The sequence below is a fragment of the Lissotriton vulgaris genome, chromosome 5, assembly GCF_964263255.1.
Source record: "Lissotriton vulgaris chromosome 5, aLisVul1.2, whole genome shotgun sequence".
NCBI classification, from domain to species: domain Eukaryota; kingdom Metazoa; phylum Chordata; class Amphibia; order Caudata; family Salamandridae; genus Lissotriton; species Lissotriton vulgaris.
This window is the reverse complement of record NC_141693.1, coordinates 1,102,000,202-1,102,014,214: the sequence shown is the minus strand read 5'-3', so window position 1 is coordinate 1,102,014,214 and position 14,013 is coordinate 1,102,000,202.

Sequence of the window (14,013 nt, the reverse complement as noted above, 5' to 3'; positions counted from 1 at the left end):
TCCGAGTGCGCCTGTGTAAGATAGGACTTGTAATCAAAACTGCGGAGACGTTCCACCATTGTCGCCTTAGCTTCCCTAGCCTCCAATCAGGCCTCTTGTTTATCCGGCCGTTCCGGTCAGTCTTTTTCTAGGGTGCGTAACCTCTCATCTTCCCGGTGGATATCATGTAGTAAGGTCTTCCGAACACCCAATATCGTTGCAATGCATCTCCCTCGCATTACCGTCTTAAAGGCATCCCACTCAATGGTGGGTGATCCCGCGGACCCCTCATTAAGTTGAAAATAGGTTTCTATACTCGAGGCTATCTCGGTCCTAAAGACCTGATCCTCAAGCGCCTCGGGGCGCAGTCTCCAGGTGGGGATTCTCGGGCGAAGCTGCGACCACAGCAGCTGGACCTAGCAGGGGGTTATGGTCAGAGACCGTGCGTGTGAGATACTCGCTATTGCAGACCTCCCCATGCACGACGGGGGAACTCAAGAAAGCATCTATGCGGACATGTAATTCGTGGAGGGCGGAGAAGAAGGAATAGTCCCTGTCTAATGGATGATGAAACGTCCAGGAGTCAATCAAACCCCACTGTCGTTGCCAAGCAGAACGCGCAATCGCCAGTTTCCCCGCCGGTGCATTTGGTAATGGGGGGTGTAAACGGTCTAAGGCAATATCTGTGACACAATTAAAATCCCCTCCCAGGAGCAATGGACTCACCAGGACCGAAGCCAGCTTATGGGACAATGAGGAAAAGAAGGTAGACTGCTCTACATTTGGGGCATACAGTCATCCCAACGTTAAATCTCTGCCATCTAATTTCCCACGCACTACTACATATCTACCCTCATGGTCAGTTAACTTCATTGTACATTGGAAGGGAACCCCTGCCCGCACCCATATTAGTACCCCCTAGCATAGGCCGAGTAGACAGTGTGGTAAACTTGCCCCCTCCATCTTCGTTGCAGATCTTTCCCTTCCTGCGCCAAGAGGTGCGTTTCCTGTAGGAAGGCGATATGAATACCTCTTCAATAAGAGTGGATCTTGTGCCGCCTATGCATGGTGTGCATACCCCTAACATTGCACGTGAGACATTTGTAGCCTAAGGCGGGTCCCATTGTGGACAACATAGAACTTGACCATCCCCCCCATAGTCCTCTCCGACACGCCCAGGCCCCTTTGAACCTAATCCCACAAACAAAGCAGTCTAAACCTACCCAACTCCCACTCCCCAGGACAGACATCCAACATGGTATCCCCATCCAAACCAAGCAAACAAATCGCATTGCGCCTAGAACAGGTCAGGCTATTTGTAACGTTGAATCAAAAGGTCCGGAAGGTCCCCCCACCCCTCTCCCAAGGTTCAGTTCCCCACAGCAGGTCCCCCCCAATGTAGCATTGCAGAGTATTTGCAACCAACTGCCCCCAACCTGTATGACCAGTGGTCAAAATTTAGCACACATCCCCAGTACCTCACAGGAGTGTTCTCAACGTCCTTGCAGACCCATCAACCAAACAGTCCATCCTCTGTTTGTGGAGTGACTATCGGCAAGTCTGCCTCCGATAGACCATGGGCACTGCTGGAGCCTGAACTCAGTTCTCCATTCTTCGAGCGCTCCGAAATGTTACTGGATGGACTGATATCTCCTTGACTGATGGCCACCACCGCCAGCACCGCCTTGTCCCGTTCTTGTTGCCAGCCGGCAGGGGAGCCGGGCCGCTGCATCAGTGTCAAATCGGGGGAGCATTGTGGAGGCGAGGTCACAGGGGAGGCGACCCCACCAGAGTCCCCCCTGGTATCAATCCAATCCCAAGCCGCTTGCGGCGTGATGAAAAAATTTGTGACCCCCTCAGCCGTAACTCTCAATCTGGCCTGGAACAACATAGCATAGGGCAGTTGCAGTGACCTTAATTTCCGTTTGACCGCCAAGAAGGAGGCCCTTTGCCATTGGACGTCCCTGGTGAAATCCGGGAAGATCATGACTTTACTGTTGCCGACGCGTAGGTTCTGCCGCTCCCTGGCCTTTTGGAGAATATGATCACAATCCCACCATCGGGCGCGGTTGGGCTCTGTGGAAACTTAATACGGCTTGGTGAACATTATCTGCGCCATCTTCCCTTTTGCCCCGATGCCACACTCTTCGCCGCACACGCCCACCACATTAGCTGCCTTGACCAGAACCACCCTCTGCACACCCCTGACCCCCAGCACGGCTCTCCACCTACACAAGCACCCCCACACACTGATCACTCCCGCTTTCACATGCCTTGCGCGTAAGCGGCAGTCATTTTGAGCACCATGGCCCCTCTGCCCCTCGCTGATAGCCAGCGCGTCTCTCTCTCTCTCTCTCTCTCTCTCTCTCTCTCTCTCTCTCTCTCTCTCTCTCTCTCTCTCCCTCTCTCCTAACCTCGCAGGCATCCCCCGCACGCTGACAACCCCCTCGCTCTCCTTGGGCCATAAACCCCTCTTCAGCGCAGATCTGCCTCAGAATCCCATCCTGTTCCCAGCGCGACACCTCCCTTCATTCCTTTCATAGTTTCAGGCCCTTTGACGCAAACCTCCCTTTCCTGTGTGCCCGTCTGTCTTCCTTGTTCCCAAGCCACCACCTGGCCCTGCGGATACTGTTTATTACCCCGTACAGTAGGAAGCCTCCCCTCCCCATCAAAAGACCCTCGAGCCGATCAAAGCCCCCACCCTACGAGATCCGATCAAACTTCACACATTCCATGAATCGGCGGAATGTCCTGCTGCGCAATAATCATCACCTGTTGTGACCGGGGTGGGGAATTCAACTGTAAATGTATGTGGGAACGGGCCTGAGGGGGAGATTACGAGGATGTTCTTTCATATATCAAAGTGTTGCAAGAATGTGTTATGTGCAATAAAGATCGTAAAACTGAGTATAAGAGGCCCACTTGTGGGACACCCCCGCGCCGCACGGCCACCAGCTGCTGCGTGTGCCCCTTGCCTCGCTGCTGCCTCGTTTTTGCCTCGTTCGCCGGCTGCCGCCGCTGCGAGCGCTTTTTCCCCTTGTTTTGGTTGTTTTGTCAGGTATTTGTGCTTGTCTCACTGATCTGTTGTTTTCTCTGCTTTTTTCCCGTTTTTGTCGCTATTTTGTGCCTGTTCAGTATTGTAACGTGTGTACCCTCCTTCCTGGTTGTCCGCCTACCGCTCCGCCCCCCGCCCTCCCTTCCCGCCACAGCCGCTTGTCCCCGCCCCTTTTTCTTCTGTAACCCTCCCCGCTCCCGCCTCCCAGCTGCCCCGCCCACCCGCGCACTTCGCCTTAAATGGCGACCGTGCGAACACGCAGCGGTCATGCGCAGCGGGCGCGCCGATTGTGCGCCGAAGGCGCGCCAAAGGTAAGCCCGTCTACGCCCGTCCGCGCCTGGACCGCGCCCAGTGCCAGGACCCCTGGCCCCCGAAGAGCCCGACCGACCCGCCTGACGTACTCAGCCGCCACCCTCACCGCTCTCAACACCGGCCGACACCCAGAATGCCACCAAGCCACTCCAAGACGCACCCACGGACCATTCAGCTGCCACGCCTGCAAGTTCTCCTGCAGCCGGACCAGCCCCGCACCAGCACCCGCCAAGTCGAACTCCAGCAGCACCCACCTCAAGTGCATCCTCCTCAACACCCGCTCCGTCCACAGACACGCCATCGAACTCTGGAACCTCCTCGACACCACAGCCCCAGACGTTGCCTTCCTCACGGAGACCTGGATGAACGCCTCTTCAGCTCCCGACATCGCCATCGCTATCCCAGAGGGCTACAAGATCGTCCGGAGGGACCGAAACGCCAACCAGATGGGAGGAGGCATCGCCATCATCCACAGGAACACCATCCGCCTCACGACCAGCACCGACAACACCCTGACCAGCGCCGAACACCTGCATTTCCAGATCCACATCAACCCGAACACCACCCTCAGAGGCACCCTGATCTACCGACCCCCTGGACCACGCACGCAATTCAGCGACGACATCGCCGACTTCGTCAGCCCGCATGCCCTCACCTCCGCTGACTACATCCTCCTGGGAGACCTCAACTTCCATCTGGAGAACAACAACGACCACAACACCAGCACCCTGCTCGACAACCTCGCCAACCTGGGACTCAAGCAACTGGTGTCCACCCCCACCCACCTCGCCGGACACACACTCGACGCCGTCTTCTCATCCAGCACAGACATCGACTTCAGCCACGCCACAGAGCTTCAATGGACGGACCACAGCTGCGTCCACTTCACCTTCAAGAGAACAACGACCCACCAACACCAGCAACACACCGCCCGCAGAAGCTGGAACAAGATCACAGCAGACCAGCTCGCCACCTCCCTGAGCCAACACCCTCCTGCCAGCTCAGCGAACCCCAGCCAGGCCGCCGATAACATCACGAAGTGGATCAGCAACTGCGCGGACGAACTCGCCCCGCTGAGGACCCCGCCTAGCAGACCCGGCAGCAAGAAGGCCCCATGGTTCACCGACGAACTCAAGAGCTCCAAGAAGAACTGCCGAGCCCTCGAGAAAGTCTGGAAAAGGGATCCGACACCGGACAACAGGACCTCCTACAAACTTGCCACCCGGAAACACCACCAGCTGATCCGCGCCGCCAAGAGAACAGCATTCAAGGACCGGTTGGACAACAACGCACACAACAGCAAGGAACTCTTCAACATCGTGAAAGAGCTTTCCAACCCCAACGCGGGAAACAACGACATCACCCCATCGCAAGACCTCTGCAACTCCCTGGCTTCATACTTCCACAACAAGATCGCGGACATACACAGCAGTTTCAACAACCAACCAACGCACACCACGACCGACCAGCCAGCCCCCCCCACCACCACCCTCCACGCCTGGACCCCGATCAGCACAGAAGACACCATCCGCACGATGAACTCAATCCACTCCGGATCACCAACCGACCCCTGCCCCCACCACATCTTCAACAAGGCCGACGCTGTCATCGCACCCCACCTACGAGACATCATCAACACATCCTTCGACACCGCCATCTTCCCCGAGAGCTGGAAACACGCCGAACTCAGCGCTCTACTCAAGAAACCAACAGCGGACCCCACCGACCTCAAGAACTACCGCCCCATCTCGCTTCTCCCGTTTCCAGCCAAAGTCATCGAGAAGACCGTCAACAAGCAGATGGCCGCCTTCCTCGAGACGAACGGATCCCTCGACCCCTCACAGTCCGGCTTCCGAGCCAAACACAGCACCGAGACCGCCCTCATCGCCGCCACCGATGACATCCGAGCCCTGATGGACAATGGAGAAACAGCGGCCCTCATCCTCCTAGACCTCTCCGCGGCATTCGACACGGTCTGCCACCGCACCCTAATACGGCGCCTCAGCAACATCGGAATCCAGGACAAGGCGCTGGAATGGATCATCTCCTTCCTCGACGGAAGAACACAGCGAGTCCGCCTACCACCATACAAGTCAGAGGCCTCCGAAGTCATCTGCGGCGTCCCCCAAGGATCATCCCTGAGCCCCACCCTCTTCAACGTCTACATGAGCCCCCTCGCGGCCATCGTACGCAAACACCACCTCAGCATCATCTCCTACGCCGACGACACCCAGCTGATCCTCTCCCTGACCAACAACCCCGCCGCCGCCAGAGCCAACCTACACGAAGGGATGAAAGAGGTAGCCGAGTGGATGACGACCAGCCGCCTGAAACTGAACTCGGACAAGACGGAGGTCCTCATCCTGGGCTCCTCTCCCTCCGCCTGGGACGACTCCTGGTGGCCTCCCGCCCTGGGCACCGCACCCAAACCGACAGACCATGCACGTAACCTGGGCTTCATCCTGGACTCCTCCCTCTCCATGACCAGGCAAGTCAACAGCGTCTCCTCGGCGTGCTTCAACATCCTACGCATGCTACGGAAGATCTTCTGGTGGATCCCCACAGAGACCAGGAAGACCGTCACCCAGGCCCTCGTCACCAGCCGACTGGACTACGGCAACGCCCTCTACGCCGGGACCACCGCCAAGCTCCAGAAGAGACTCCAGCGGATCCAAAACGCCTCAGCCAGACTCATCCTCGACATCCCACGATCCAGCCACATCTCCGGACATCTGAGAGACCTTCACTGGCTCCCCATCAACAAGAGAATCACCTTCCGCCTCCTCACCCACGCACACAAAGCCCTACACGACCAAGGCCCGAGCTACCTCAACAGCCGAGTCAACTTCTACGCTCCCAAACGCCACCTCCGATCAGCCAACCACGCCCTCGCCGCCGTCCCCCGCATCCGAAGAGCAACTACAGGAGGAAGGTCCTTCTCCTACCTGGCCGCCAAGACCTGGAACTCCCTCCCGTCCGACCTGCGCCTGACCCAAGACCACCTCTCCTTCAGGAAGAAGCTGAAGACCTGGCTGTTCGAGCAGTAGCGGCACCCCCCCCCCCCCCCCAGCGCCTTGAGACCCTACGGGTAGGTAGCGCGCTCTACAAGTGTCACTGATTGATTGATTGATTGAGAGATGCGGGTAGAGCACCTCGTGACGATACTTGCTGTCTGAATTGATGTGTTCTCCTCCGGAGAGAATAAACCCTCGTTTCCTGCCTTTCAGTCTCCAGCGCCTGCTTCTTCATTGAGTAAATATTGGTGGGTCATAGAGGCGATACCGCCGGGCAACACAAAAAGGGTCTTTGGTTACTGGTTGTCTACGACCCCTTTTTACAATTGGCGTCCCAAGCGTGGGGCCCATCAGCGACTCGTGGATCCAGTGGGAGAGGTCCTGGCGACAGAGTGAACGACTGCAACGATCGGAAGGTACCCTGTCCGATAGACCCTCGTCTGACAGCCGATCATCCGAACTTCACTGGTTCCGAACAGACCTCTCTCGAGTGATCTACGGTCCTGACTGGGAACCATCAGGAGTGCCACGAGGAGTACGAAGGAAAGAGGACGATCGGGCGCTGGATTCGGAAGACAAGAAACTGTCCATACGGTCCGGGTAAGGTCGTGTAAACACGACGAATTGCGGAATGATTGATGATTGATGGAAAATACTAGTATTTGTTCTTTGTTAATTTATTTGGAGTTTCGCTGTCGGCAAACGGAGAAACAACCGGCTCTCTCTTTGCAAGCAGTGAAGGATAGGTAACGCACCCGTCGTGCCTATCTTTCTCCCCCACTGATCAATTGCCCCTCCCCATTGATTAACTGTTACGGATTGTTTTCTGGAGACTCTCTGTCTGCAAACAGGAAAGAATAGGTCCCCTCTTTGCAGATAGTGAAAGGGTAGGTGACGCAAACCTTTGCGGGCCTACTTATTCTCCCCATTGACCATTTTTTATTTTTTATTGACCAAACATTGATTGCCCGATATTGGTTCTTGAGGTATTCACTGCCTGCAAACAACGTAGAATAGAAATATTCTGTCTAGTCTTTGCACGCAGTGATAAGATAGGTAGTGCTGACTATTATCCCCATTGTGATCCGTCATGCCTGTCTTCTCCCCACTGATGGATAGCTGGTTCAGCCCGGACCGTTTATTAGAGGTGGACCATCTAGCTCCGCTGGAAGGCACCCCTAATAAAGAAATGTTCACAAAATATGGACTAATTACCATAGCCTATAGTAAGCTATGGCACAAGTATACCAAAACAAACCAAGAGAAACAGTGGCCACTGATAGGATCCTTCGATTTAGACAAAATAGAAACGGTGGAAATAGCCCTTCGGAATAACAAGACAACGCCTATTATGCTCGATAGTCTCGGTATGTGGCGCAAAGAGGCTACGCAACGAAAAGAAAGAGACGAAGTCAAAATAGTTAAAGAAACGCGACAGGCAATCCTCCAAACGTCTGGTAGGCAAAAGGAAGGGCCAAGGACGACACAGTTCCGAGGATTAGACACAAAAAGAGAACGGTGCAAAGGGATGTGCCGATGGGACAACCCCGAGACACAACGACCCAAAAGTAATCCCCCGACACTATGCACAGGACGAACAGATTTAAGGCAAAACCAATGTGCTTTCTGTAAATGTCTCGGGCACTGGAAAGCCCAATGCCCGACTCTACAGAACATAAGTAAGAGCGGAGGGTCGACAGAAATAACAGGCCGGCAGAAAGGGAAAAGGCGCGAGACAAAAACAAATCAGACTAACACGGACAGGACGGATAGAACCACCACGTTCGATTATGCTCGATGGCACAAATTTCGTCAGACCAATTTTAGCGACATGTTAGAGTTCTGGGACTGATCGCCCCCCTGTTGCCCCCCCACTCTGAAAAACAAAAGCAATTACAGGCCTGCGTAGGCAATCCCCCGTTAGAAAAAGGACTCAAGGAAACCAAGCGTCTGTTATATAATTTAGGGTTTAATTACGATAGAGATAACACGCAACCAACGATAAACAGAAAAACTAGTAAAACATTCTTTAAGGTAAACTGTACTAATAGGAACAATACAAAACATATTACGCTCACTCCGGAAGTCTTCAAAATGTAACGAGTCAACGGTCCCGCCCATCCGGAAGGTGAAACACATAGCACGTGTGGGGCGGGGCCAGTCATCAGCCATAGACCAAAAGAAATCGCCGATGAGAGGGTACAGGAGGCTCCATGGGCCGACATGAAATGGTCTTCCCATACTCTCCTTCCTGGGGTGACGTCCCCTGGGCCACGAGTAGGGAGGGGGCGGATCCAGATGACCCCCTCCCTCGTATCTCCTGGTCCGGCCATCACGAATTCCTCCATCGGACTGGTGCAGGGGGACTGGGAGGGAGAGGCGACGCGGACGAGCCTCCCCCACCTCCACAGATAGGAGGCTTCCCAGCCCCGGCCCGGCGCCGAAATCCTCCAGCCGGGCCACGGATATACTTGTGCAGCACAGAACGTACAATGTTGGACGGATATACCTGCGTAGCACAGGACATACAATGTCCGACGGGCATATTTGCGGAGCACCGAACATACAGTGGTCCCCCAAGAGTCGGAGTCAGGGGTGTAGGGTGGTCATCATGTGCACCCCTGATTCAAAGGGACAGCGTGGGATGCGCCGAGAGAGGAAGGCGGCACGGACGAGCCTCCCTCACCTCCCCAGGTGAAGGCTCCACAGCTGCACCCTGGCGCCCCGAACCAAATGTCCTGCTCCAACAGCATGGTGTTCTGTCTTTTTCGCCACGAGAAGTTTCTTCCACTCCTGAAAGACACGACGAAGGGCGGCGGCTGCAGGATCTCAAAATGGCGTCTGGGCCCTCTGGATGGCGGGTCTAGGCCGCTGGAGTAACTTTGTCCGGAATTGCAACCCGGGCACTTGCCCACCTGAGCACGAGCCTCCACCTCCGACAACATCCCCACAGCTTTGAAGATTCTACCAGAGTCCCAGAAGCCCTCGGCCCCTACAGGCTTCCGGTAGGGAACAACTGGAACGACCACGACACAGCAACAAGATGGTGGTGCTCTCGTGTCTGCACCAGTTTCAGTCTGAACCACCCCGGAACATTATGGGCTAACGAACTTGAGTAAGTTTCCGCTGAGCATCAACGTGACCCGGTAAGAAAGATTTTACCCTCCCCCTTTTTGATTGACGGTCCACACCACCAGCCCCTCTGTTAGCACAGGTTTTTGAACTGCCGAAAGGGACTCTGGTCCAACCGCCAATCGTCGGAGACATTTTGCCCCTGATGCTACTTCCGGACTAAACCGGCCTCGTCCAAAATGGCGCCGGTATCAAATAGGAACTAACGGACACCTCGTGGTGTTCTTTAGCTAATGAGACTTGAAGTACTAAGATATATGTGAACCTTTGCACACTTGACGAAAAGGAGAGGAGGGTTCGCTTGGCGAACATTTGAAAGAGGTCCTGTCAAAATGTTGATTTCAATGAACGATTTATTTTTTATTGTAACTGGTACATAATGTCGCTTATGATGCACCCCCACTGTATACATCTAGGAAATGTGATTACAATGAGCTTGACTGTGTTCCCATTCATGAACTAAAATACCCCTGATCCCTCATCACTTAACGAGACGTTTTTAGTTACTTGCAAATAATTAATTAGGCCTTTTTAACATGTTCTTATGCAACAAACCCCCTACTGTGTGTGCTTCCACCATCGCCACGTCCAGCCAAAATATGATTGCACTCTCACATTTTACGTACTGAACGATTATGCAAATAAAGGCTTTCCAAACTATGAATGGGTATCACATACTTTTGTAAATGTGGGAATCGGCGGGAGGGCTATTTTTGCACAACCATTTTGCTCTCTTTTTAAGGTTATTAGAAAAATGGCTGTTCGGCCCCGGATTTATGATCGAATCTAAGGTATGATACGCTGCCTCCAAAATATGCGACTAAGCTCAGGAACTAACGCATGAAGAAGGACCCCGACTTCGGAGAATGGGTAAAAGCAAAACGGTATGAATGTTAGAATGTCATAAGGGTATGATGATCGAAGGTACTAAGGGACAGGGTTAGCCGAAGAACTGATATGCCTTAAAACATCACAGCATTGAGGATGATTTAAGGGTCCCGATAGCTAGATACACCTCCAAAAACCAAATACCTTGCGCCAGGCGCCCCTGGTTTCTTCTTAGCGTTTTCCTACACACGATCTAAAATACCACGCTCGGACCGCCCCCCCCCCCCCCCCATGAACAACCTATCGCTCGCCACCCTTACCACACTGCCCACCCCTTTGACTTCGGAAACCGAGACCCCAGGGATTATATCCTGAGGGGATAAGACGAGTCTGTGGTAAGTAAAGGACTTTCGTGCCCGTACATTTGATATGCTCGAATGTTGTGCCCCCTCCCTTTCCCTCTTTTTCTCCCTCTGCAGGTTACAATGGAATCACGATTAGGGTATCGTAACAGATCTGGAGCCACGTCACGTCCGATACATGAAACGGACTAACGCTGCAAGATGACACCAAAAGGCGCCCAACTCAATGCACGTCCTTCTTGTACCTGACCAAATGATCTTCCGTCCCAAAACTGCATGCTTTCTACATCCTAACACAGACCCGAAACGTCTCATATTGGGTAATGCACTGAATAGCCTAAATGGTACACAGTCACTCTCCAGGACACATGTGTATCATTTAGCCTATCGTTGCACATCTCTCTCTATCTCTCTATCTTTCTCTCTCTCACTCTCTCTCTGTCTCTCCCTAACGACTGGCACCTAATTGGCGAACCTGGTGTGCCACCCAATTGGCTCCAAATACCACAAGTATTTGCACAAAATTCGTTTTTAATAAAATTGCATTTGCTGCCATGTTAATACCTCTCCTTTTCTGCTAAATATTGATGAAAACTAGATTGGCCGAAAAGAAAGGGATAGGTAAGACGACTACGGTTCCCTAATCTGACCCGTAATAAGGGAGCTACTTGCCAGTGGCTTCTATGATAAAATATCTCTGGTAACGCGACCTTCCCCGTCCCAAATTGTCTCAATGCCCAAATCAGTAAAAAACGATCGAGACTTACCTGCCTTCCCAGGACACCATCAGTTTTGTATCGGCTGCCCCAGACGAGAATTTGAAAAATGTCCCTTGCTCCAATTCACTGTGTTCCTAGTTGTTTTCCATAAGACCCCACTTACCCCCAAGATGAGTTTAATGGTTATCGCAAGCCCCCCGAGTTTTTGACGAAGTAGCCAGGTTGTAAGAAACGATGTAGAAATTAGAATGATGTTTACAAAGTTAAAATCAGATCGAAAAATGAAAGAACTTGTTGCAGTAAACCTTGTTGAAAATAAGATGTTTAGCTAAAAGATAGGACGCATTGATGTAATGGAGAATCGTTTAGCCTATGTTCATTCCTCAGAAGGATGCCTATCAGACTATGGTGAATAACATGTTGCACTTTTCCGTAAAATACAAAGCCCTGAAGACCGGCCTAGCCTTGCAAGACTCGTACTAGGGAAATGGGTCTCTACCAGAAGAACTGACATGACTGTAATAAATGAATGCAATGAATGGGTATCAGACCTCGTACCACGACAAAATGAATGTAATAAACCGACAAAACGCCAAAGAAATAACCACAAAAGGAAGTTGTTGGGAATCCAGCAAACCCATCATCAATTGTTTATACGTTGGCTGCAAACCTCAATGTAGCGGATGTTTACCCCAGTTGCTTGGTGTTGGGAGAGAAGTAGATTTACGTAATTACCTTCCTCTGCAAAATCTCTAAAGACTGTCTTTTCAAACTCATTTAAGGGTACCACTGTCGGAGGAGAAAGAGACCGGATGTGGGAGCACGCGGCCTGACTGCAGACCGTGGAACCTCAGCGACGGAGGCCAAGGCGAGACCACAACAGTAAGGAGTCGCAGGACAAGGCACTGTTTCCGACAAACCTAAAGGAAAGGGCTGACCTGAGGCCCCTGCTCTATGATCGACGCGTGCCGAAAGGTCCCTGCTCTCTGAACGTGATTATGGACCCGCCTGTCTAAAATTTTCCGTCTCTCTGGCCTGTTCCCGACCTGGCCCTGCTCCATCCCCTCCTCCTCCGACTTGCCATAAAGACTATTCACCCACACACCCTCCCTCCACCTGAACTTCCAAAATCCTCTAAATCCTGCTGTGCCATCCGGAGAAGGGCATTTCATGCGTCAAAGAGGAGGGAGCCCTGACTAAGTAGACCACGAACTGTGTTGAATCTCAGAACGGTGACCTAAAACACCAAAAAGGGTCACCCCAAAGAGGAGCTAAACGAAGTATGTGGTTCTGCCCGGTACCGAGCACCTTGAAGATGATGGAAGCAACAGGAAATACCCACCACAGAAACCCAAGAACAGACAGACTCCACAACTCAAAGACAATTGCATCCCTCACCACAATCCTTTTCTGTCTCCTTCTAATGACCACTCTCTGGATTATGGAAGAAAATGCATCTGCTCCAAAACCGTAACGCATTTCTCTCATGAGGCCTGGCGAAACAGTACAAAGGCACTCTCCTGCCCGCAGACCTCCAACGGCTCAACCCACATGAACATTCCTGCTAACGAACGAATTGTAATACAGGTGTTCAACAGTGCCAACAGAAGACGACCAAGAATGCCGAGAACTGACTAACAATGGTCCACGACCATAAGACACTGGGAACACTGATTATTGTTTTTACTATGTCTCATTTCTCTCCCAACCACCATTGAATTGACTATGCTCCAACCGAGCACAAAAAGAACCTACTTACTTGGTAACCTATCGGCTCCTACTCCGAATGACTACCAGCTTCTATGATCTGTACCCAACGCTCTCACTGCATAATTTTTGTCTGATACTGCATTACTATGACTTTCCTGCAACAAAGCTTAACGATGAGCCCGCCCACTGGATGAAAAGATTTTAAAAAATGTGATGTTTATGTACAGTTCCTTCACCTGGGTTATCACTTCCTTACTTATGACCACAACAGTAGACATAGATAGGAAATAGGCCAGCAAGATGTCTTAGAAATGTTAAAGGGAGGACTGTGGAAACTTAATACGGCTTGGTGAACATTATCTGCGCCATCTTCCCTTTTGCCCCGATGCCACACTCTTCGCCGCACACGCCCACCACATTAGCTGCCTTGACCAGAACCACCCTCTGCACACCCCTGACCCCCAGCACGGCTCTCCACCTACACAAGCACCCCCACACACTGATCACTCCCGCTTTCACATGCCTTGCGCGTAAGCGGCAGTCATTTTGAGCACCATGGCCCCTCTGCCCCTCGCTGATAGCCAGCGCGTCTCTCTCTCTCTCTCTCTCTCTCTCTCTCTCTCTCTCTCTCTCTCTCTCTCTCTCTCTCTCTCCCTCTCTCCTAACCTCGCAGGCATCCCCCGCACGCTGACAACCCCCTCGCTCTCCTTGGGCCATAAACCCCTCTTCAGCGCAGATCTGCCTCAGAATCCCATCCTGTTCCCAGCGCGACACCTCCCTTCATTCCTTTCATAGTTTCAGGCCCTTTGACGCAAACCTCCCTTTCCTGTGTGCCCGTCTGTCTTCCTTGTTCCCAAGCCACCACCTGGCCCTGCGGATACTGTTTATTACCCCGTACAGTA